General features: G+C 38.4%; 1 protein-coding gene across 1 annotated transcript in view; it reads right to left on the bottom strand.

The window, feature by feature from the left end:
* The window catches only part of LOC120420464 (tetratricopeptide repeat protein 28), a 380,312-nt gene that overhangs the window by 22,218 nt on the left and 335,867 nt on the right, over positions 1-22,227 (bottom strand). The gene's annotated exons all lie outside the window — the stretch shown is intronic.

Genomic DNA, 22,227 nt, shown 5'->3' with positions numbered 1-22,227 from the left:
TCTCACTTAAATGTATGTAAACTATGTCCGGATCCACCATCCGACCCATCGTTGGATAGGTTATCAAAAGACCTTTCCAACGAGTCCAAAACATTGAAGATCTGGCAACCCTGTCTAGAGCTATGGCCATTTAAGTGATATTTATGTACTTTTTTGAAGCCGGATCTCACTTAAATGTATGTAAACTATGTCCGGATCCACCATCCGACCCATCGTTGGTTAGGTTATCAAAAGACTTTTCTAACGAGTCCAAAACATTGAAGATCTGGCAACTCTGTCTCGAGATATGGTCACTTAAGTGATGTTTATGTATTTTTTTGTAGCCGGGTCTCATTTAAATGTATGTAAACTATGTTCGGATCCACCATCCGACCCATCGTTGGTTAGGTAATCAAAAGACCTTTCCAACCAGTCTAAAACATTGAAGATCTGGCAACCCTGTTTCGAGATATGTCCACTTAAGTGATATTTATGCACTTTTTGGAAGCCGGATCTCACTTAAATGTATGTAAACTATGTCCGGATCCACCATCCGACCCATTGTTGGATAGGTTATCAAAAGACCTTTCCAACGAGTCCAAAACATTGAAGATCTGGCAACCCTGTCTCGAGATATGGCCATTTAAGTGATATTTATGTACTTTTTGGAAGCCGGATCTCACTTAAATGTATGTAAACTATGTCCGGATCCACCATCCGACCCATCGTTGGTTAGTTCATCAAAAGACCTTTCCAACGAGTCCAAAACATTGAAGATCTGGCAACCCTGTCTCGAGATATGTCCACTTAAGTGATATTTATGTACTTTTTGGAAGCCGGATCTCACTTAAATGTATGTAAACTATGTCCGGATCCACCATCCGACCCATTGTTGGATAGGTTGCCAAAAGAACTTTCCAACGAGTCCAAAACATTGAAGATCTGGCAACCCTGTCTCGAGATATGGTCACTTAAGTGATGTTTATGTATTTTTTTGTAGCCGGGTCTCATTTAAATGTATGTAAACTATGTCCGGATCCACCATCCGACCCATCGTTGGATAGGTTATCAAAAGACCTTTCCAAAAAGTCCAAAACATTGAAGATCTGGCAACCCTGTCTCGAGATATGGCCATTTAAGTGATATTTATGTACTTTCTTAATCCGAATCTAAAAAATAGATGAAATTTGTGTACAACCCCATCAAATCAGCCATTGTTAGTAATGAGTGAGGAAGGCTCCAACCACATAGGTGGAATAAGTTAGTTTTTGTATGGACAGCTGCCAAATTTGTATGGAATTCTTTTGGCATGCCGAAAGCACCAAAAAAGTTTCAGTCGGATAAAAAAATACAAAAAAAATCGTATGACCGAAATCTGAGAGAACTGCTCTATATCATTTTTTTTGTAATTGTCTACAACTTTGTGTTGTTGTCTTCAACTTTGTAGAACATTTTTACACTCTAAAAAATAACCCTGCAAAGTTAAGAAACACGAAATTTTAAAATGAAAAATATTGTTCTAAATGAAAAAATGAAACTTCTGGGTCAATGTAGATTCGAAAAGTACATTAAATTTCCCTTAAAATGATATGTTTCAAAACAATTTACAGTCAAATAACGGAAAATGGCAGAGTTTAAAAAAATAGTGTTTTTTTCGATGAAATATACGTTTTTTTCGGAATTCTGAGTACGCCATCAAATCGGGCGTACAATTTTACATAAAAGTCCCTTTGACACCGAATTTCTATCTCATTATCAATTCAGGCTGCAAATTATTGAAAAACATTTCTTTTTTCGCATCTTCAAAAATGGAAGGGGTCGCACCGCCCCTCCGTCACGGGATATCAAAAAACGGACCTCGGATTCGTGATCAGGGACAAAAGTTACCCCTTAGGACCAAGTTTCGCGCAAATCCAAGAGGGGTTGGGGCAACATTTTCCGATTTCGTGTGAGTTGGTAGAGAATTACCCCTATATCTTCGCGAAAGACTTTAAATCGATAAGAATATGATATATTTGAAAACGTGCTTCATTCAACAGCTATGACCTTGAACGGATAGTGTTGATGAACCGTCACTTTTGGCATCCGCTAGCCAGAACGGCAGCAATCACAGGGATCCGATCTCCGCCGGCAAGCGTTGCGTATCATGTCGTTCGGTTTCCCACTGAACAATCGGTCGCAGCGCGGTGGTACAATTTAGCGATATAATAAAGCAATCAAGACCGGGAAATATATATTGCATTATGAAGATATTTCTATACCTATCTACACAATCGGAATTGTGGGGGTCAATTTTAGGGTGTCCAAATTTCGATGAAGAGTTTTAAATGACGAACCCTCCAAAAACTCATTCGGTTACTCTAACATTGATCTTTTTCTGGTTTTCGGGTGCCGAAATCCGCTGGCTGATCGATTCCTGGGGCTGCTCCCGGGCAAAACTCAACACAAACATCGCGCATCTCGAGAAAAAGTTATGAAAAGAGATGACTGTCACATTTTTCGGGTGGCTTCTATCGAACGGAATTGGAAGGAACTCTCCGCCGCCCACCAACCATTAGCTAACCGTATCATCATCATCATCATCGTCATCATCATGATCATCCTGGGGCGGCCACTTTCAGTTTCGCCCCTCGTGAGACCTAGAACAATTTCGGCGAGGGCGTCGGCGGCGGCGGCTTGATCTTAAAGAATAAGTTATTAATATTTAGGAAAAGTGCCCAAATTAGAAGGCACTGAAGGCTCCCATATCGCCATTACCGGGCAGATTTTTTCTCACCTTCGCAATATCATCGCAATCAACAACATCATCAGCATCATTTCGATCTCGCAATAGCCTTTGCGAATGAATGGAGGTGTGGACATGAACGGGTTCGTAGCTAGAAATCGTATTTGGAGGGTAAAATTGAAAATAAAATTTTGAAAAGAATATTTATATACAGACTCACAAATTTCTCCCTATTTTCAACCCTGAAATTTTAAATTTCATGTCACAATCCTCTCACTCCTCTTTTTAAGCTCAAACAACCTATTGTTCCGAATTTTATAACCTGTACGTTGTTTAAAACAATCAAAGCAACCTATTTCCCATCCCTGACCCCCTCTTGCCTTGTAATCGATATCTTGTGGTGACCCCTCCGAAATTTAGACCAAGTCATGCCGCCGCCGCCGCCACCAGGGCTGGACTCCTCCCTCGTGCGCCCCTTTCCTGTTGATTCTATTTCTCCCTTTCGTGGGTCAGCTCAAATATTTCGGACGATCCGAGTGCCCTTTTTCACTCCGAGCCGAGAGGGTCCCAAAAATGTTATTATCTTCGGATACCTGTTTTGTACCTGCCGATCGATAGGAAAGATTGAGCAAGAATCGCGATCGTGAGAGTGAGAAAGAGTAAATTGGAAGAATCTCTCGCGAGAAAAAAATGTCTACTCTCTCGCGAGATCGAGTGATCGTGCTCTCGCGAGTTTACGATCATCTCTCACACACTCACACAAACACACACGCAAAGGCCGATAAATGGTTTTGTAAATGGCCAGCAGCAGCAGGCCTGGATTTCTCCAAAATTGCGTCCCGACCTTGAGGAGAGTGCGTCCGTTTTGGGCCTGGTCAGTCAGCAGCGCAAGTTTAGAGAATTCCCCCTGGGCGAAACTGACGAAATGCGAAACGAGGCCTCCTGAATTACACCGAATACTGTTTTTTTTTCTGGTGTAGCTTTGGTTGGTTCGTTGGGTTTGGTTTGGCTTTCTGTGTGTGTGTGATGGTAGATTGGTGAAAATTAACTCCAGATTGAGACAAGTTTCGGCAGTTTTGATTAGAAGTAATGAGGATTGAGCCACGGGGTTGAATAGGTGGTCAAATCAGTTCAATTATTGGATTAAACTTAGAGTTTTGTTGAGCTTTTTGTGAAGAAATTTTTAATTTTCATGATTTTCTTACAATTTTTTGGTATGCATAAGTCAACATACAAAGTGATCATGGACAGGCCTAAAATATTGCAAAATATTTTTTTAATGATAATTTAATAAAATATCATAATACAGCAATTCCCCACGAAAACAGCATGGAAAAAAACAAAAGTGCTCGGATGGGCTCAAAATTTTGCGGGGGTTCCCTGGCCGAAATAATTAGACCCGTATTTTTTTGTTTGGCCATTAGGGTGACCTACGCCGTGTTAGGGTAGTCTGAAAAATTGCCATTTTCGTCGATTTTCGCAAAAACCACTTTTTTCGAAAAATCATAACTTCTCGCCATTTTAACCGATTTCAATTATCTTATACGCAAATGAAAGGTGATAAGTTGGCCTTTCAAAGAAAAATAGTAACAAGTTTCTAAAATCTAGCCTAACATATGAAAAGGGGGTATGAAACTTTGAAATGCCGTTTTGACAGTGTCTGGAAATATTTTTATTGGATTCCCCGGACATTTTTATATAACATTCTAAAAAATGGGAGGAGTAAATTAACAGGATTCCGAGATATGATTTTTTGAAAATAAAATCCGTGTTTTTCGACGCGCCACGCGCAAAAACCGAAAAATGACGAAATTGGCAAAAAATCAACTTTTTCGTCATTTTTCGGTTTTTGCGCGTGGCGCGTCGAAAAACACGGATTTTATTTTCAAAAAATCATATCTCGGAATCCTGTTAATGAACTCCTCGCATATTTTAGTATATTATGTAAAAATGTTAGGGAAATCCGATAAAAATATTTCCAGACATAGGCTCTTTGGTCCAGACACCGTCAAAACGGCATTTTATAGTTTCATACCCCCTTTTCATATGTTAGGCTAGTTTTTTGAAACTTGTTACTATTTTTCTTTGAAATGCCAACTTATCACCTTTCATTTGCGTATAAGACAATTGAAATCGGTTAAAATGGCGAGGAGCTATGATTTTTCGAAAAAAGTGGTTTTTGCGAAAATCGACGAAAATGGCCATATTTCAGACCACCCTAACACGGCGTAGGTCACCCTAATGGCCAAACAAAAAAAAAATGCGAGTCTAATGATTTCGGCCAGAAATTTTTTGAGCCCGATACGAGCACTTTTATTTTTTCCATGCTGTTTTCGTGGGGAATTGCTGAATATCAAACCATTAAAGTTTCGAAAATAAAATTAAATAAAATTGCGAATTTAAATTTAATTATTATTCGATTGAAACTTTTTTCGTACATTCAAATTTTAATTAGTTTTTGCAAAAAAAAGTCTCCATACAATTTTGCGACTGGTCATACAAAATAAGTACATAAATATATAAACATCTAAAAATCGAATTGGTGTCTTCGGCAAAGTTGTAGGACTACCAGGGATGGTATTTTCTGATTTCCTCGCCGATGGCCGAGGGCTTTTAGATATCGTCCCTCGCTCAAATCATCAAATTTTCGGCGTTCTCCCAAAACTGCATCAAGAGAGAGAAACGAAAACGACGCCGATGACATAGCGAGCAACGAACAAACCGATGCGTAAGACGGAAAAAAATCTCTCACACAGCCAGTCCCCTCGCTCAGAAAGCAAGAGAAAGAACAATTGTGAAATTCTCTCGCCCGTAAGCCCTGTAGAAATGAGTTCATTTGTGTGCATGAGCTCCAGTGTATGTATACAGCAATTTCGTGTGCGTGTCTCTCCGGTTGGAACGATAGTTTCATCGGAGCCAGCGAGAGAGTATTTCTCGTCGATGTGATGGGCTTTCGATATTCGCGACAGCAAGCCGACCATCACTCGGCTGCGAAAGAGAAGAGAAGTTTTAAGAGACGAGGAACGCACCGAAATATGCATCAATGATAGTGCGATGGTGATGGTTTACCTACCCTGAGGACTACAGTCCAGAATCGATTATCCGAAGTTCGATTATCCAGAGGTTTGTATAGAACTTCGAATAATCGAATCACGAACAAAAAAAAAAGGTTTTTTTTTTAATTTTGTTAGGCCGCTGCAAATATTTTTCAAAGTTTATGTTCCTTCCAAATACCTAGGTCCCAAAAAATCAGGGGGCAAAAAAATATTTTTTTCAACAAAATATCAAAATTTCAATGGACATAGAAGTATAATCAACTGAGAAATATCTTAAATGCCTTTTTCTGCACTGATAATCATATTTAACATGTTAGGACTCGTTTAAAAATATTTTAAACTTTTATGAAGTACAGCACCGCAATTTTTTTTTCTCGCAAAAATAAAATTTTCGTTGGTAATTAGAAATTTTGAAAATCAATGATTGCAAAACAACTGGACAGGTGTATGATGCATTTTAAAACACTTTTTCCATTCAAATGTTGACACCGTGGTAATTTCAATTTTCAGCTTTTTTTATTTTTTTGCCCTCCAAACCATTTGAGTGCTGAAAAGTAGAACTTTTCAGCATTTATTTTGAAAAGTGTTGCTATTTGATTCTGTTATTTTGGGTACAGAAAAGTAGGCTATTTCGTCGTTCAAGAATGACAGGAAAAGTAAGTAGTTTCACGACGGAATTGCAAAAAAATAGTTTTTTGTGATTCGATTATCCGAAGATTCGATTATCCGAAGTGAATTTTTACCTAGGCTTTCGGGTAATTGAGTCTGGACTGTAATCTTTTAAGCCATAGTGCAAGATGGTGCTCTTTCTGGTTCCAGAGATACCTACGAAGTTTAGAAAAAAAGATATTGAAAAATATCGAAAATGTGGTTTAATAATTTAATTTTTTTTTAAATTTTTGATAAAGCGCACAGTTTTTGAGTTATAGACCTTTAGATTATAATTTTCGGAAATTTAATTTTTTTTTTCGTTTTTTCTACAATTTTCTTTTTTGGACTTTAGTTTCTGAGATTTAGAACAGATGAAAATGAGTTTTTCAAATATTTAATTAAATAGCCTGTAATTTTCAACTCTATAACCCAATCTTGCTCTACACGGGCTTCGATCTAAAAAATCGCCAAAAAACAAATTTTTCAACTAATTTTTGGATTCCAATGCTTTTTGGAAAGAAGAACTCTTATAATTTTATAAAGTTTTAGGGTTGAAAGTTGTACATAGCAAAAAATTGTGTAAATTTGAGAGGTTAATTATGATGTAATTTTACCTCAATTTAGACTGAAAATGTTACATTACACCAGAAAAGTGGTAAAATTACATATTTTCAGAGGTAAAATTAAACATTTCCTCTGGCATATAAGATGTACCCCTTCCCAGATGTAATATTACCATGATTTTTTCTGTGTACATGTATTATCTAATGTTGCCAATGTTTTTGAAAATGTAATTGTTTTAGGGGTCACTTTGGCAGTGTTTATACTAATATTTTTCCTATATTTTTAGTAAAATGAAGTATGCCGTAATTTCTGCAGTGTCCCAGATTATGCCTCTACGCATTTTTGTGCAATTTAAATGATAATGGTGCCATTCAATAGCAGAAAATTGTGAAAAAGCAAAAAATTGAAAAAATGACTGTAAAAACATGAAAAAATTAGATAGGCAAAATGTAATCATAGGTGGTGGTAGAATAGAGCAAATACTATCAAAAACAAACATAAACTAAACAAATTAACATAAAATAACATAAAATAAGAGAAGTGAAGTTTTTCTTAGAACCAAAGTTGCTAAAAATGACCTACTGAACACGGGAAACACAGAAATTTTAAAATTTTGTTTAATTATGTTCGTTATTTCGACAATCATTTTTTTTTAAATCATAATATGAAATATTATTTTCAGAACCATATGTACACATCATGAACCATGGCTCAAAAAAATTTTTTAGTCCCATAAACTATATTTAAAAAAAATTCCATAATTAAAAAAAATATATTTTGTGACTTCAACTATCAGTGATATAATGATTTAATAAAAAATGATTTTTTCCGTGCACCTTTTTATCCGAAAAATCCGAACAACAGTTGTGCCCAAGATACCAAATCGATCAAAAAATCCTTCTCAAGAGATACAGCATTTCGTTTCAAATATTTACCTACGCATTTTGTATGACTTGTATCTGAATTTGTATAGAGAAAAATATAATGATGCATAGGGAATACAAGGACGAATTTTCATCCATATAACATATAATAACAAAAAAAAGTTTCGATTTGCGAAAACGGAGTGTTTTACTCAAGAACAACTAGCTCTTATAAGTTTTTGGATAGAAAAAAAAGTTGTCCTTATATTTTAAGCTCAGGGGTCTTTAATACTGGTTTGACTTAAAACACATTGATAAAAATGTTAAAATTTCCTTTATATTAGTAAACAAGACAGAAAGTTTTGTTTGAGCACATGGCTTGAAAAAAATATTTAATTTCCAAAAAAGTAACATTATTATGTAATGGTTTAAAACGATAATTATAAAAATAGAAATATTTACAAATTGGTAATCCAATAATAAACAGCAACGCCGCAGCCTGTGACGGACAAAACCGTCCCTTTTCCCTCAAGTTTCGAAAAACCCTTCGTGTCGCATCGCCTACTATGAGCAAAATCGCATCGTGCCCCAGGGGTCAATCGCGTTGGTTTGTGCTCCCAAGAAGTCAAAGTCAGCATCCGATTCCGTCGTCGTCGTCGTCGTGGCCGGTCGTCGGTGGGAAGGAAACATTACTTTAATTTGAATAGAGCAAGCTCGACTTGATTTCCTGGCTCAACCTGGCCGACTTGACTATTGCCAATTAAAACCTATTTAACGAAACACTTTAGCACGGTGAGTACGTGGCCCCAAACGTGGTTCCCGCGAATCTCATTTGTTTGCCGCGGGATTTGAATTACGATGGGCAGATTTGTTGAACTGCGGTTGACGGTGGGGCAATTTGAGTTGTTTTTCAGAGAAAAATAGTTAAGCAATGCAAAAAAAAAGTTTCAAGTCATCCAAGAAGTCCCACCGCACGATGGTTTCAAGGGGTCGATCTGTAGATCTGATGACGTCGTCGTGGCCTCACGTACACGTGGGGTGGGAAGTACCCTTAAACCCCCGTAATGGTAGTCATGCTTAAGCTCGTGCACCACCACAATCTCCGACATACGGTTCCACGCGCGGATCGGCAGTCGTCAGGTGACCCCGGGTGTCAGGAAGTGAGTTCAAAATGTTAGGCTGTGACGAGGAGGTAGTACTTGTTGACCAAAAATGGGGAGAAATCCCCCCTCGCGGTCTCAGTAGTGGGCCGGGGAGTTTGGCCCAAGCAGTGCCTACTTATTTAATCATCAACTCCCGAACGGATTTTTTCGAGAAGTGCGGGATCTGTCTGCGGTGTGATTAGGGTGATGTGTCCAACGTTGGGACATGATTTTTTTATTTTTTGATTTCAATGTTCTACAATAGAGATTTACCACAAAAATGGTCCTTTACCCTACCACACACCTCTATTACACTAAATAAGACTCCCTCTAGCTATGGCTTTGCATGGATTGAAAGCTTCACGTCTCAGTAGCGGCCCCTTGGTCCATGACGGAAAGGGCTTGCGGGGGAAAGCTGCGAAAACATTTCTTCAAGAAAGGACACGACTGCATCGCGCTATAGTCCAGGGGTCTAACGAGATGCACCCGGCGTGATAGACCCCTCTTTCAAACCCTCGAATGCGCTAGACACGACGCTGACTTTTGCCTTCGCTGAACCGCTGTGGAATCGATGCCGAGGATGGACCACGGTGCTGCCGGACCGATATGTGATATCTTTGTGGCTTGGAACGCGGAAGGTGGCACCGAGGTAATAATTAGATTATAATGGAGCGATTTCACGAAAAGACCATAATCTCGCTTCACGATTGTTCGTTAATGTGTTCTTCTTGCCTTTCCTCAGCAGTCTCTCTACACTCTATGCTCTTGTGTGCGAGACGTACTGGTTTTGGGCAGGGCACATCTTCCGTTGTTGGTTGATGCTTTTTCCCAGAGGAAGACGCCACGGCCTTCGTCGTGGGTCTCTGACTTTATGGGTTCTGGGTTGGTGGTGGTGCCGAGGGAAGATCTCTCTTTGTCCGTTGCACCCAGCAGATTCTGCGCCCAATCGCATCTGGGTCATCGTGATGGAGATGGTTCTTTGCAGCGTACTCAACGTTGGCAGTACGCTTAGATTGTGTGGAAAGCGGAGAATCATTCAAACACTCGGTTTTTTAACACTAATATTTTTTAGAAACATTCAAATTTTAATTTTTATTTAGCTGTCATCTGGGGCGAATCGGGACTACAGTCTGAATAGGGACAGCAGGTTTTAGAACACTAAAACGCTTCATATTTGGAAATCGATGCACAGTTTTTGTTAATGTGTATCTGTTCTATCCGAAACCAACCAAAAACATCCAAATATTGTGCAGTAACTAGGATAAAACAGCTATCCCAATTTGCCCCATGTGTCCCGATTCATCCCAGATGACGGTATGATTTTATTTTGTATTTTTCTATTTCGATGAAACTTTGTGACGCTTTGAAGTTATGCTTCAAAGTGTCACAGTGAAGTGATTTCAATTTTTCTAAAAAATCATAACTTTTGGAAAAACGTGTACCAAAAGTCCAAAAACTTGTTTGATTATAGTTTTAGATGTAAAATCAGCCATCTTGAAAAATATTTTTTACCAACAAAGCTCACATTCGGGGTTTCAACTTGTTTTAGGGCCATCTTTATGTGTTTACTTAAATAAAGCGAAAAAAATAAATAAATATGTGTTAATCCAAGTCTTAACCACTTTTTTTCATTTGGATCAAATTTTTGAAGATAAAATAGAGTTTAGTAAACTTCACAAAACAATAAAAAAAGTTTTTACAATTGAAATTACAAGCTATGGAATCAACGGTTTGTTGAAAAAGATGCATTATAAATCAGCAATCAGCATAATTGTTTTGCATTCAATACGCATAAAAAAGTAGTAATCCAGCTGCCAGAAAAAAGCTTGGATGAAAAATATGTTTCGCAATATGATTTTTTTTTAAATTGTATGTAATTTTACAACCAGAAATATGTAGCCAGTCGGTATGGTAAACCAACTTGATTGAATTATTGAGCTGATACAGACGTTTATCCCTTCTACTTTCAATTGGTCTGATAGCCGTGTGGGCAAAGGCGCCAGTCCTTTCTTTAAGTGCTTCAACGTCGGGGTTCAACGTCGGCTGCAACTGTTTTTCTATTTGTAGGATAACTGTGCATATACAGTGTGTAATATTAAATGACTTTACCTTTGTGAGGAAAGTGGGCATGGTTCTGCTTGCGATTTTATCATCGTATTTTTGCTGTGTTTTTTTTTCTCCGAAATATCAAAGCTCTGCGCAGTGGGATATCTCGAAGAGCTAATTTTACAATAGTATGCTTAATATATTATTACTGTAGTACTGTAGTCTGTAGTCCAACATTTATTCTAATTGCGATTTGTGATAAGGTTAATCCGTAAATCAATTTAAGATAGATTTAAAGACCAGTCAAAAATGCTCTGATTGAAATAAAACTCGATTTAATCCCACCTGGGGTGAGATAGAGCCTTTATTACTAAAGAATATAACAATGGTAGAACTTCATTCAATTCATAACATCGTCTTTGTTTATTTATAACGTCAGCACAAAAGAAAGTGATATAATACAAAAAATCTTATGGTGAAAGCAAGGTATTATAAATGATGTGTTTTCCAAATGAAATTGAAAACGCAATTTTCACCAAAAGAAGATTTTCAATCGTACAAATTCTTAATTAAACAAGCGTTTATGACAAACGCGAGCATAGCAAGCTTCCCATGCGCCAGTGACAACGCACACCGCGGTTTTGGTTTTCTAGCCTTTAAACCGAACAAAGCAGGCGCAAAGCAAAATCGAGGTACAAAAGTGACAGAGTCAGAGATACCGTAAACTGGGGTCAATCGGGACACATGGGGCGAATTGGGACAGCAGTTTTAACCATGTTGGAGCACAATATTTTGATTTTTCTGGTTGGTTTCGGTTAGAACAGACTCAGGCCAACAAAATGTGTACATCCATTTCCAAATTTAAAAGCTTTAAGTGCTCTAGAAACTGCTGTCCCTATTCAGACTGTAGTCCCGATTCACCCCAGATTACGGTAGCTATTTTTACAACCGCACCACTACACACTCAATCGCAAAGTACTTTAGGTAGAAAGCCATTGGCGTCGCGAGCATTGAAAACTTTGAAAACGATATAAACGATGAAAAGCTTAGAAAGCTCTAAATGGAATCCAATGAAAAATCAAATCAAACCATCCACATTAACGACCCCCGGGTCTTTTGTGGTCTCTATTGCAAGTTTCTGCTCGAACCTAGGAGTCCGAAGGCTTGAATGGGGAGAGCAACCAAACCTCTTTTTACTCCAAGGAACCTTCCACCCCAGTGTTTGAACTGACGACCTTTGGATTGTGAGTCCAACCGCCGCCAGCGATTCCACCGGAGTAGGTTTGGTTTGGTGTGTTGTTTGTACTTATGGCATGGAGATGACTCCTACACCTGGAATGACTTAACGGCCTAACAACCAAGGCCGGGACCGACATTTTACTTCCTCATCCGATGAAAGGTTGCAGCAGATGGGAATCGAACCCAGTATCATCCGCTTACAAAGCGGACAGCGTAACCATTCGGCCACGCACTGCCACGGAATCCAATGAAAGCTGTTAAATAAACTTACGAAATCACGAAACAATAAAGCCAACTTTTGGGCGATTTTAGGAGCACACGGGAAACCAATTGATTGTAGCCGGATGAATGTCCTATGTCACAAATCGACGTCGTCGTGCTATCTTGTCGCACCCGCCATTTCGACGTTCCGAGAAAAACGCGTTTTAATGTTTGACCATGAATAAACAAAAACGAAAGCAAACAATGTAAACAATAACAAACACATTTTGTTTGGCTGACCATTCTGTGCATTGTCCCGAAGTTTGGTTGAAGTTGGTTGCTGGAGTCCCGAGTTATAATTACAAATGTTTATAGTAGTCTAACTTGTACGTGCGTCAAACGCATCCTGACCTGAAATCCCTTTGCCCTTTGTCGCACTTACATCAATTTTCAGGGAGTGACAAGATAGCACGACAAGATTGAAACTACTTTCATATGAAAAGTAACAAAAATTTTCGGAGCTTTTTTGGTTTTCATTGAATATCTCAGGATTGAAATCGAATTTTGGGGATCTGTGAAGGTCAAAAGATGAGGCATTGTGAGATGCACAAGATGGCGTTCTTGACTCAATTTGGCACAAAATGCACTTACGACAAGTTAGCATGACGGCGACGAAATGTTTACGCATAAACATTGGACAGTTATGCAAAAACGGACAGGGCAAAAGAAACCGAAAAGCTACGACATCTTACATGTTGTAAGAAACATCGGTAGACAAGCTACTACAAACGAGTATGTCTCGAGCCACAAAATATATTAGCATTAGCATTAGCATTAGCATTTGGAGGACGCCCCACCACCGGAAGGCTCCACAACGCTTATCCCACTGTTTGGTGTGGTTGTGTTAGACCCTCATCCGGAACAATAATCCAACACGGGAGATACCATGTCTTCATCTTTTGATGAGTGTGTAATATAACCCAGGGCATAAGTGGGTCCGGGCCGGGTCCAAGCTATCCTCAGGGATGGGGAGGATCGTTAGTAAACACCTATCTAAAGTGCGCAAGGACCCCTACGTCACCTTAGTGGTATAGATGTTTGTAGGGAGGTTTTGGACTCAATGTTAGTAGGAGAGGTAGAACCCTAGGATACACCTCGAAAGGCGTTGCGGGTTGGTTGTAACAGTATTCCTAATTCCAATCTAGGCTCACCAAGTCGCCATGGCCTAGTGGTTAGCATTTTTGCTTACCAATCCAAAGGACGGGGGTTCGAACCCCGCCTACAGCGACTTTGATTTTTCGTTCATATTCAGCATTTCAAGTATTTCTATGTCCTTAACTTTCTCGATGGGAGCAGATGGGAATCGAACCCAGAACCATTCGCTTACAAAGCGAACACCATAACCATTCAGCCACGGCCGCTCCCCTTGTCTCGAGCCACAAAATATATGCGCAAGTATTCGAAGCTCAACTTGACAACTTGTCGACGAAGCGTCGAAAATAGATGCAGTGTGATTTTTAGTGCTTTTTTCCGATTCCGGCTCTAATTCCAGAACCAGATTATGAATCTGCAAAATGCAATTTTTGAGACAAATAAAAGATATGAAAATGGAAAAAAATTGACCATATTTTCATTTGGAAACTGTGTAATTTGTGGGAAAGTCTTATCACATCCGAAAACAGATGGATATTTCGAAATTTGAGCGGCAACTTGCCCAGGTTCAGCACACTAGCTTTCATATCGACGTCGTCGTGCTATCTTGTCGCACCCGCCATTTTAACGTTCCGAGAAAAACGCGTTTTAATGTTTGACCTTGAATATTCAAAAACGAGAGCACGCAATGTAAACAATAACAAACACGTTTTGTTTGGCTCACCATTCTGTGCATTGTCCCAAAGTTTGGTTGAAGTTGGTTGCTGGAGTCCCGAGTTATAATTACAAATGTTTACGGTAGTCTAGCTTGTACGTGCGACAAACGCATCCTGACTTTCCTGGCCTGAAATCCCTTTGGCCTTTTGTCGCACTTACATCAATTTTCATGGAGTGACAAGATAGCACGACAAGATTGAAACTACTTTCATATATAAAGTGACAAAAATGCACGGAGTTTTTTCGGTTTTTGTTGAATATCTCAGGATTGAAATCGAATTTTGGGGATCTGTGAAGGTCAAAAGGTGAGGCATTGTGAGCTGCACAAAATGGCGTTCTTAACTCAATTTGGCCCAAAATGCACGTACGACAAGTTAGCACGATGGCGACGATATGCAATCAGAAGAATCAAAATCGGATATAGGGGAGCTGAGAATGACGGGACACAAAATTTGGCAAAATTTTACCACACACGAACATTTCTCGATTTCCACGGAATTTATTTTCTCAAAATTCGAGGGTTGGAGATAGGCGAGTTCTGTTAAGATGAATCGGTAGAGCGTCATTTACTAAGAGCGTTATTTACGAAGATGAAAATGATGTCCAGCCATAAAGTAAAACCTATACCTTTCTTTAGTAAGAAAGGTAAAAATAGAAATAAAAAACAGCAAAAAAAAAAAAAAATAAGCAGGAAAACAAGAATAATGTTTGATCCAGTGGCAAGGTAGATCAAATGATTTTGACATCATTCCCCCTTTTTCTCGAGCTTTGGAGTTTAGATGTTAAAGAAAGTTCAAAGGATTTCCAGCTATCACATTTATTTAAACTTTCCCACGATTCCTTCAACCGGCACATCTCCTCTTCCTTCACAGGACCTTTTCCGACATCAACGCCGCTTGCTATCAATTATCCCAGCCACCGTGCAGTTTTGAGGAGTAACGTACGCATTCCGCAACGGGGCTTCCTCCCCGGCAAGTGTCCGCGCGGCACCTCATTCCATCAATAATAGTGAACTCTCCAACTCCACGTCCTGGCCATCGTCATGAAGCGCACTGCTCCAGAAATTGCACCACATTAACAGCGACTTCGTGATGATGATCCACTCACGATCCCGGACTCCAACCAAACTCCGGACAGCTGCGGGAAATGTGGCCACCACCAGTTGGGCAGGTCCGAAACATGCACTTCACGATCAATATCTGACCGGCCGCATGGTTGCATGGCAATTACCTGCAACTCATTGCGAACTCCTTCCCTCTCTCTCTGTCGGGCGTGTAAACATTAAAATGCTATCAAGTCGACCGTTTGAGATGGGAAGGGGTGCAAAACTGTAGAAGTCATGTCAACTGTTGGCAAGAAATTGCATCCCAGGGGAAATCATTGGAAACCAGCTGGACCAGTGAGATGATCGTCAAATGATCTAATTGGTTTTAGGGGTCTTTGCTACGTTTCCTCTTAAATTTAGTCGTTACTTCTCCCAGTGTTAACATTAACAAGCGTCACCAACCTCAAAAAAAAAATCCCAAAGCAACATCTCCGGGTGCAGATCTGAGATGGGTTATCTCGGTGGGCAATTTCCGGCGGCCCCCGTCGCTGGAATGCCATGGCCCACATGAACCCATTTCGTAGTCCAAGCAAGCCACGCAAAGCAACCGCGCTGATAGAGATAGATGGTCGGAACACTAATCCGCGTTGATCACAGAGCCTCCTGTGTTCACCACCGTTCAATAGGCCATTATGCGTGCGTTAAAAACATGCTATTAATTATCACATGTGTGTGCGTGTGCGTGTATGTGTGTGTGTGGTTCTGTTGCTTTTGTGATCGAACGATCGAATGGTTTTGGAATTGGGTGCTGATTTATGGCATCCACACAATCAACAAATCTGGAAAGGGATGAGTGGGGTTAAATATAGAAAAAACTTCAGGATGGCTACTCAAATTGTTTTAATTTTCAAAATATGGCTACATACTCTACTTTTCTCGTGTTTTCAAACATCCTTAAAGGTGTATTTTTTCACTAATAAAGTTTATGGAAAAAATCCTAGTTTCCATTCGCAAAATTTGAAATCGATTGTCTGGCCTCTGATTTTTGAATTTTTCCAAGACAAGAGAATGGAAAACATGAAAAAATATTCAAAATTACATTTTCTTATTCTATCTCGGTCTATTTCTCGTCTTAACTTTTATTTTTTTATATTTTTATAATCAATTTTAAAAAGGCTGAAAACACTTATTTTTACCTCTTTGAATGCAGTGCAGACTTCAAAATTCCGAAAAAAAATATTGAAGAGAGCATAAAATTTAACAAAATTTTCTTTTTTTAGCATTGAATGTCGGACCAACAGTTCTCGAGATATCGGTAATCAAAAAACGAGGGCTAGTTGACTATACTCAGAAAATCAAATTTTACCAGTTCATATCTCAGCCATATCTCAGCAACCAAGACTGTATGAACAAAGCAAAATGGGATGTAAATTCTAAGCTATCTTTTTTTTTTCAAAAATGGGAAAACTATTTTCAAAATTTAAAAACTATCAGCAATTCCCCACGAAAACAGCATGATTCGAAAAAAAGTTCTCCAATCGGGCTCAAAATTTGTCTGGGGGTTCCTTGGCCGAAAAAATTAGTCCCATATTTTTTTGTTTGCCCATTAGGGTGACCTACGCCGTGTTGGAGTGGTCCGAAAAATGGCAATTATCGTCGATTTTCGAAAAACCACTTTTTAAAAAAATCATATCTCCGCGCCATTTCATCCGCTGTGCTGGACGCAAAAGAAAGGTGATAAGTTTGGCTATTTGGGAAAAATAGTAAGAAGTTTCGAAATCTAGCTTGACATTTGAAAAGGTCGTATGAAAACTTAAAATGCTGTTTTGAAGGTCTCGGGACCAAAGAGCCTATGTCTAAAAATGTTAGGGTACCAAAAGTTGCGTATCTAAAATAACGAAAATTTTGGTACCCTAACATGCATAGGTCACCGCTAAAATTTTTAAGTTATCGACGATTTTTACCCGTTTTCGTCATTTTCCCATTTTTGCGCGTGGCGTACCGAAAAACCATTTTATTTTGAAAAAATCATTTCTCAGTTTATTGAAAACATAACTTCTCCATTTTTTGATATATTATGTAAAATTTTCCGAGGAATCAGGTAAAAATATTTTCAGACATAGACTCTTTGGTCCCGAGACTTTCAAAACAGCATTTTACGTTTTCATACGAACTTTTCAAATGTTTAGCTAGATTTTTAAAACTTCTGACTATTTTTTGCGAAAATCGACGATAATTGCCATTTTTTGGACCACCCTAACATGGCGTAGGTAACCCTTAAGGCAAAAAAAAAATACAAGTCTAATTATTTCGGCCAAGGAACCCCCAGAAAAAATTTGATCCCGATGACATTTTCTAAAAAGTTAGGCCATTGCAAATATTTTCAATGTTTTTGTCGCCCATTTTTTGTATTTTTTTTAAATTTTGTGCCTCCCCCCCCCAACTAGAGAGAACTGATAAGAGCCGACGGACATAAACTTCAAAAAATATTTGTAACGAACTCACTTAAAAATGGCTTTAAATTCAATTTTTTTTTGCAAATTTTGTTTTACATTAGAAAAAAAAAATTCAAAAAATAAAATTGTGAGCTTTTCATGTTTTTTGTTTAATAAATTTTGGTCAATCAAAACTTGACTTTTGGCTCTTTCTGGAATTTTCTGAAAAGATGGCATTATATATTCCCGAAAACACTTAAAAAATAAAGTTTAAAATTTGGAGATAAATTTTTCATGATAAAAAGTGATTTTAAAAATCAGCTTATAGAATTCTTTTTTTAAAAGTTTCCATTTGAGTCAAATTTGAATAGTTGATTGCATTTTAAATTAAGAAATGCATTTTTTGAAATTTTCATCACGGCCATATTGGCCGCCATCTTGGATTTCAAAATTCTATATCACTTAACACGTTCTTCTATTAAGAAACGCAGTTGGGGGTAGGGGGGTCGAAGGCCGTGTTACGCTCCATTATTTTTTTTTAATTTGTATGAACATTTGGTTGCGAGGGGTGGGAGGGGGTTTTAAAATATTTTATTTCGTTTTGTAAATAAAAGAACGCCCCCTAAGAGTAGATTAGGCGTCAAACTAAAGCTCGACAATCAAAAATAAGACAACGACCATTTTTTTTGTGTGTCGCTTATCCGAAGTAAAAAATCGAGTCTGCACTGCAGTACTTCCAAAAGGGGTTAAGCAATAAATATAAATAAATTATGATTGACAATCTAATAGAAAAGTTAAAAAAAATAGCGAAAAAAGTACCAAATTCCTAAATTCTAGGAATTTTGGCTCCTTTCCTTATTTAGTAATCTGGTTTTTTGGATTACTTAATAAGAAAAGGAGGCAAAATTCCTAGAATTTAGGAATTTGGTACTTTTTTTTTATTTCAGTGTATATGAAACATGCCATAACCATGCCGCATTCGCGTGGAGATGGCGATCTTAGCGGGTTGCAGACTGGATTTCTTTGGGTATGTAATGATTGTCCATTCCAGGTTGCTAAGAAATTGATAGTAGTAAAATTTTCAGGTTCCTAAAAATTAGTCAATGATTTGAGTTTGAGGATAAAAAATGTTCAAACATTTTTAATTTTGAAAGGTTGCCTTTGATATTATTTCAAAGAATAGTGAAAAAATAAGTTTTAAAGTGGTATATTTTGTGCAGTTAAATCGATGCATTTTAAACATTTGACAATAATCTTTAAAAAAATAAAAATATTCTCAATAGCACTGCTTGGTTAAGTTGAAAAAATATTCAAAACTCCATTTAACCCTTAACACCCCCCTCGGTCACCCCCATTGAAGATCCCTATTAGAATACAATAGGATTTGGCCAAATCTGAAAACCATGAACGGAATCTGTCACCGGAATCGTTATTAAAATAAACAACAGCCCCCTTCCCTCCCTTGTCATTCCCCTGGGGGGAGTGGGGCAAAATGGTCCTCCTTACGCACAATTGGCCAATAAATCTCGCCAACAGGGGGAAGTTAATCTTCTGCGCCGCCGCCGTTCGCCACTGCCGAGGTCGTAAATTTTAATTTGATATAGCCCCTTTTTTGGGCAGTCTGGCAACCCTTCCGCCCTCCTTCCTCACCAAGAAAAATCTTTTACGCACTTTTAAACGCCCCTCTCGGCGGGGTGGTAAGGGAGGAGGGGGGGTAGGGACTTTCTTCATCGCCACCATCATCATTATCGTCATATATTTGGGGAGTGCCAACAGAGCGAAGAGGAGAGAAAATTATCAAATCACAGATAAGCGAATCTGCTATCATAAATAAAGTGGTTTTCAGCTTTAAGGGGAGGGGTGGTGAGAGCGGGAGGAGGTTTAAGGGGTCCTCTGTAATTTTCAGTTTTGGGAACATTTCATGAAGTCTTTCTTTTGGGTTAGCTGAGATCATTGGAATGTTGGAAATTCTCTGGTGAAGTTTGGACCAACATAATTTCGCTGAAACTTTTTTATTCTGTATTTTTGTGATTTTGAATTTGTTAGATTTAAACTTGCAGCTCATTTGCCTCCAAACATCGACGACCTTCGCTTGCCTTATAAGGAAAAAGTAGTCCACTGGCGCCCCTTCCTTGCCTTTTTGGCCCATGCACCCAAACCTGGCTCGACCCAGATATTCCGGTCCTAATTTGTCACGTGTACAGGGGCCTTCACACCCCGGACCAACCCGAGTAAAAAGTTCCCACCAATTTCGGCGGACCCAGATTTGTGTGGCCAACAATGGACCGCAGACCCTCATTGTTCCGAGCCGCCCGGCCAAGATCATGAGAAAAATATCGATTTCGTTGGCTTCATCCAAGTCGGCGGGCGATCCCGGGCAACATAGTGTTCTGTGGACCAGCGCTGACCAAACGAAGCAATCAGGCTACTTTTTTTTTCGTGGCCCACAAGACAAGAAGTGGGAAATTGGCTACGGCCTTCTATGTTCCGAAAAACGAAAAGAAAACAAGCAGCTGGATCTCGCGCAAGATCCAAGGCACACTTTGTTACGACGCGAAACCACTCTCGTTTTGGGTCGAAAAAATCGTGCAAAAGTCATGATGAAGAGTCCCGAAAAAAAAAACAACAACACACGGACTGCGGAACAAAAAAAAAAATACAAAAAAAAACTCATCAAAGATGTAAGCTTTGATGCTGCGGGTCCCGCGGGAAATGTAATTACATTTTTATGAGGTACCTGCACACGACCTCCACGACCCGGGCTGTTGGGTCTGCTGTTTGGCGGTGGCAGCGGTGGTGGACTCGGGTTCAACGGGCACCTTTCGCTGGTTGGTGGCCGTGGAACAACAGAACTTTTGGATTTTATCCATTTTTGTCGAAATTTTACTTTTAGTAATTTCAGTTTTCTAGGTAAAAGTTGGAAATAAAATGGCTGTATCTCAAAAACTCATTTTTTCTTATTATAAAATTAATATTCTTGGATTCACTGCTATTTTGAAAAAAATTACAGTAGTATAACTTTTCAAATGATTTAAGCATTTTGTGATACTTTTTGTTCCAAAAATTTTAATTGACGAAAAATTTAGATAAAATTTGTACGTGCACGGCGTGTTTTCTGGGCAACCTTAAGGAAAAAAACTAACTTAATCCACCTATGTGGTTGATGCCTTCCTCACTTTTTACCAAAAATGGGTATATAAGTGGTTTCATCATTTTTTTAGATCCAGAAAAAAAGAACACAATGTACAACTTATATGGTCATAACTCGAGATAGGGTTGCCAGATCTACAATGTTTTGTACTCATTGGAAAGGCCTTTCAATTACCTTACCAACGATGGGTCGGATGATGGACCCGGACATCGTTTACATGCATATAATTGAGATCCGGGTATTTGCGAAAACACATTTTTATGCATAACTTTTGAACTACTTATCGAAACTTCAAACAATTCAATAGCGATGTATGGGACCCTAAACCAAGTCGAATGCAACTGGTTCGATCAAAATCGGTTCAGCCAGTGCTGAGAAAACTCAGTGAGAATTTTGGTCACATACATACATACACACACACATACACACACACAGACATTTGTTCAGTTTTCGATTCTGAGTCGATATGTACACATGAAGGTGGGTCTAGGAGCTTTTAATAGAAAGTTCATTTTTAGAGCAGGATTATAGCCTTACCTCAGTGAGGAAGGCAAAACTATATTTACTTTATACTCTTAACTTTTGAAGCATGCAACAGTGATTTGTAGTACATTTTCGAGTTTGAATCATGTTTTGTATCTATGTTCCTGGTTCATGTTTGTTTTAGGAAATATCATATTTATTCATAAAAATGCAATAATACTCTTAAGAATCTCACACTTGCAAAAATTTTGGTTGCATCAGCCAAATCATAGCAGGCACGTGATACATGTGCACCAAAATTATTTAATTATCTATTAATTCTACTAAAGTTTTAATTTAAATACGGTTTCATGATTTTAATTAATGAATAAATCCCACAAATTCAAAACTCAGTAAAAATATAGTTTTTAAAATGTTAAGCGATTTGCAATTTTCTACAAATTTGTTTCTTGTCTTATTTTGCACATTTTGATACATAAAACACGTCATTTGACTAGTTTCCAGAACGGTTATTAAAAAGTTTCCAATAAATGATGAAGGATTTATAACAAAAAACTTAAAATTAAGATATCTCAGAAATTTCCCGATGAAAAATTTCGCATTTTGGAGCAAATTTGCTATAAGACATATTTAAAAGTAGCGATGACTATTTTTTCCTGATAAGGTTGTTCTAGAAAACACACCGCCTAATAGCCTAGCATTTCGCATTTTTTGCCTTCCTCACTGAGGTAAGGCTATAATCCTGCTCTAAAAATGAACTTTTTATTATAAGCTCGAA

Source organism: Culex pipiens, chromosome 3 (genome assembly GCF_016801865.2).
Source record: "Culex pipiens pallens isolate TS chromosome 3, TS_CPP_V2, whole genome shotgun sequence".
In the NCBI taxonomy this organism is placed as follows: Eukaryota; Metazoa; Arthropoda; class Insecta; order Diptera; family Culicidae; genus Culex; species Culex pipiens.
The sequence above is the reverse complement of the archived record's forward strand: the minus strand, read 5'-3'. Positions and strand labels throughout refer to the sequence as shown.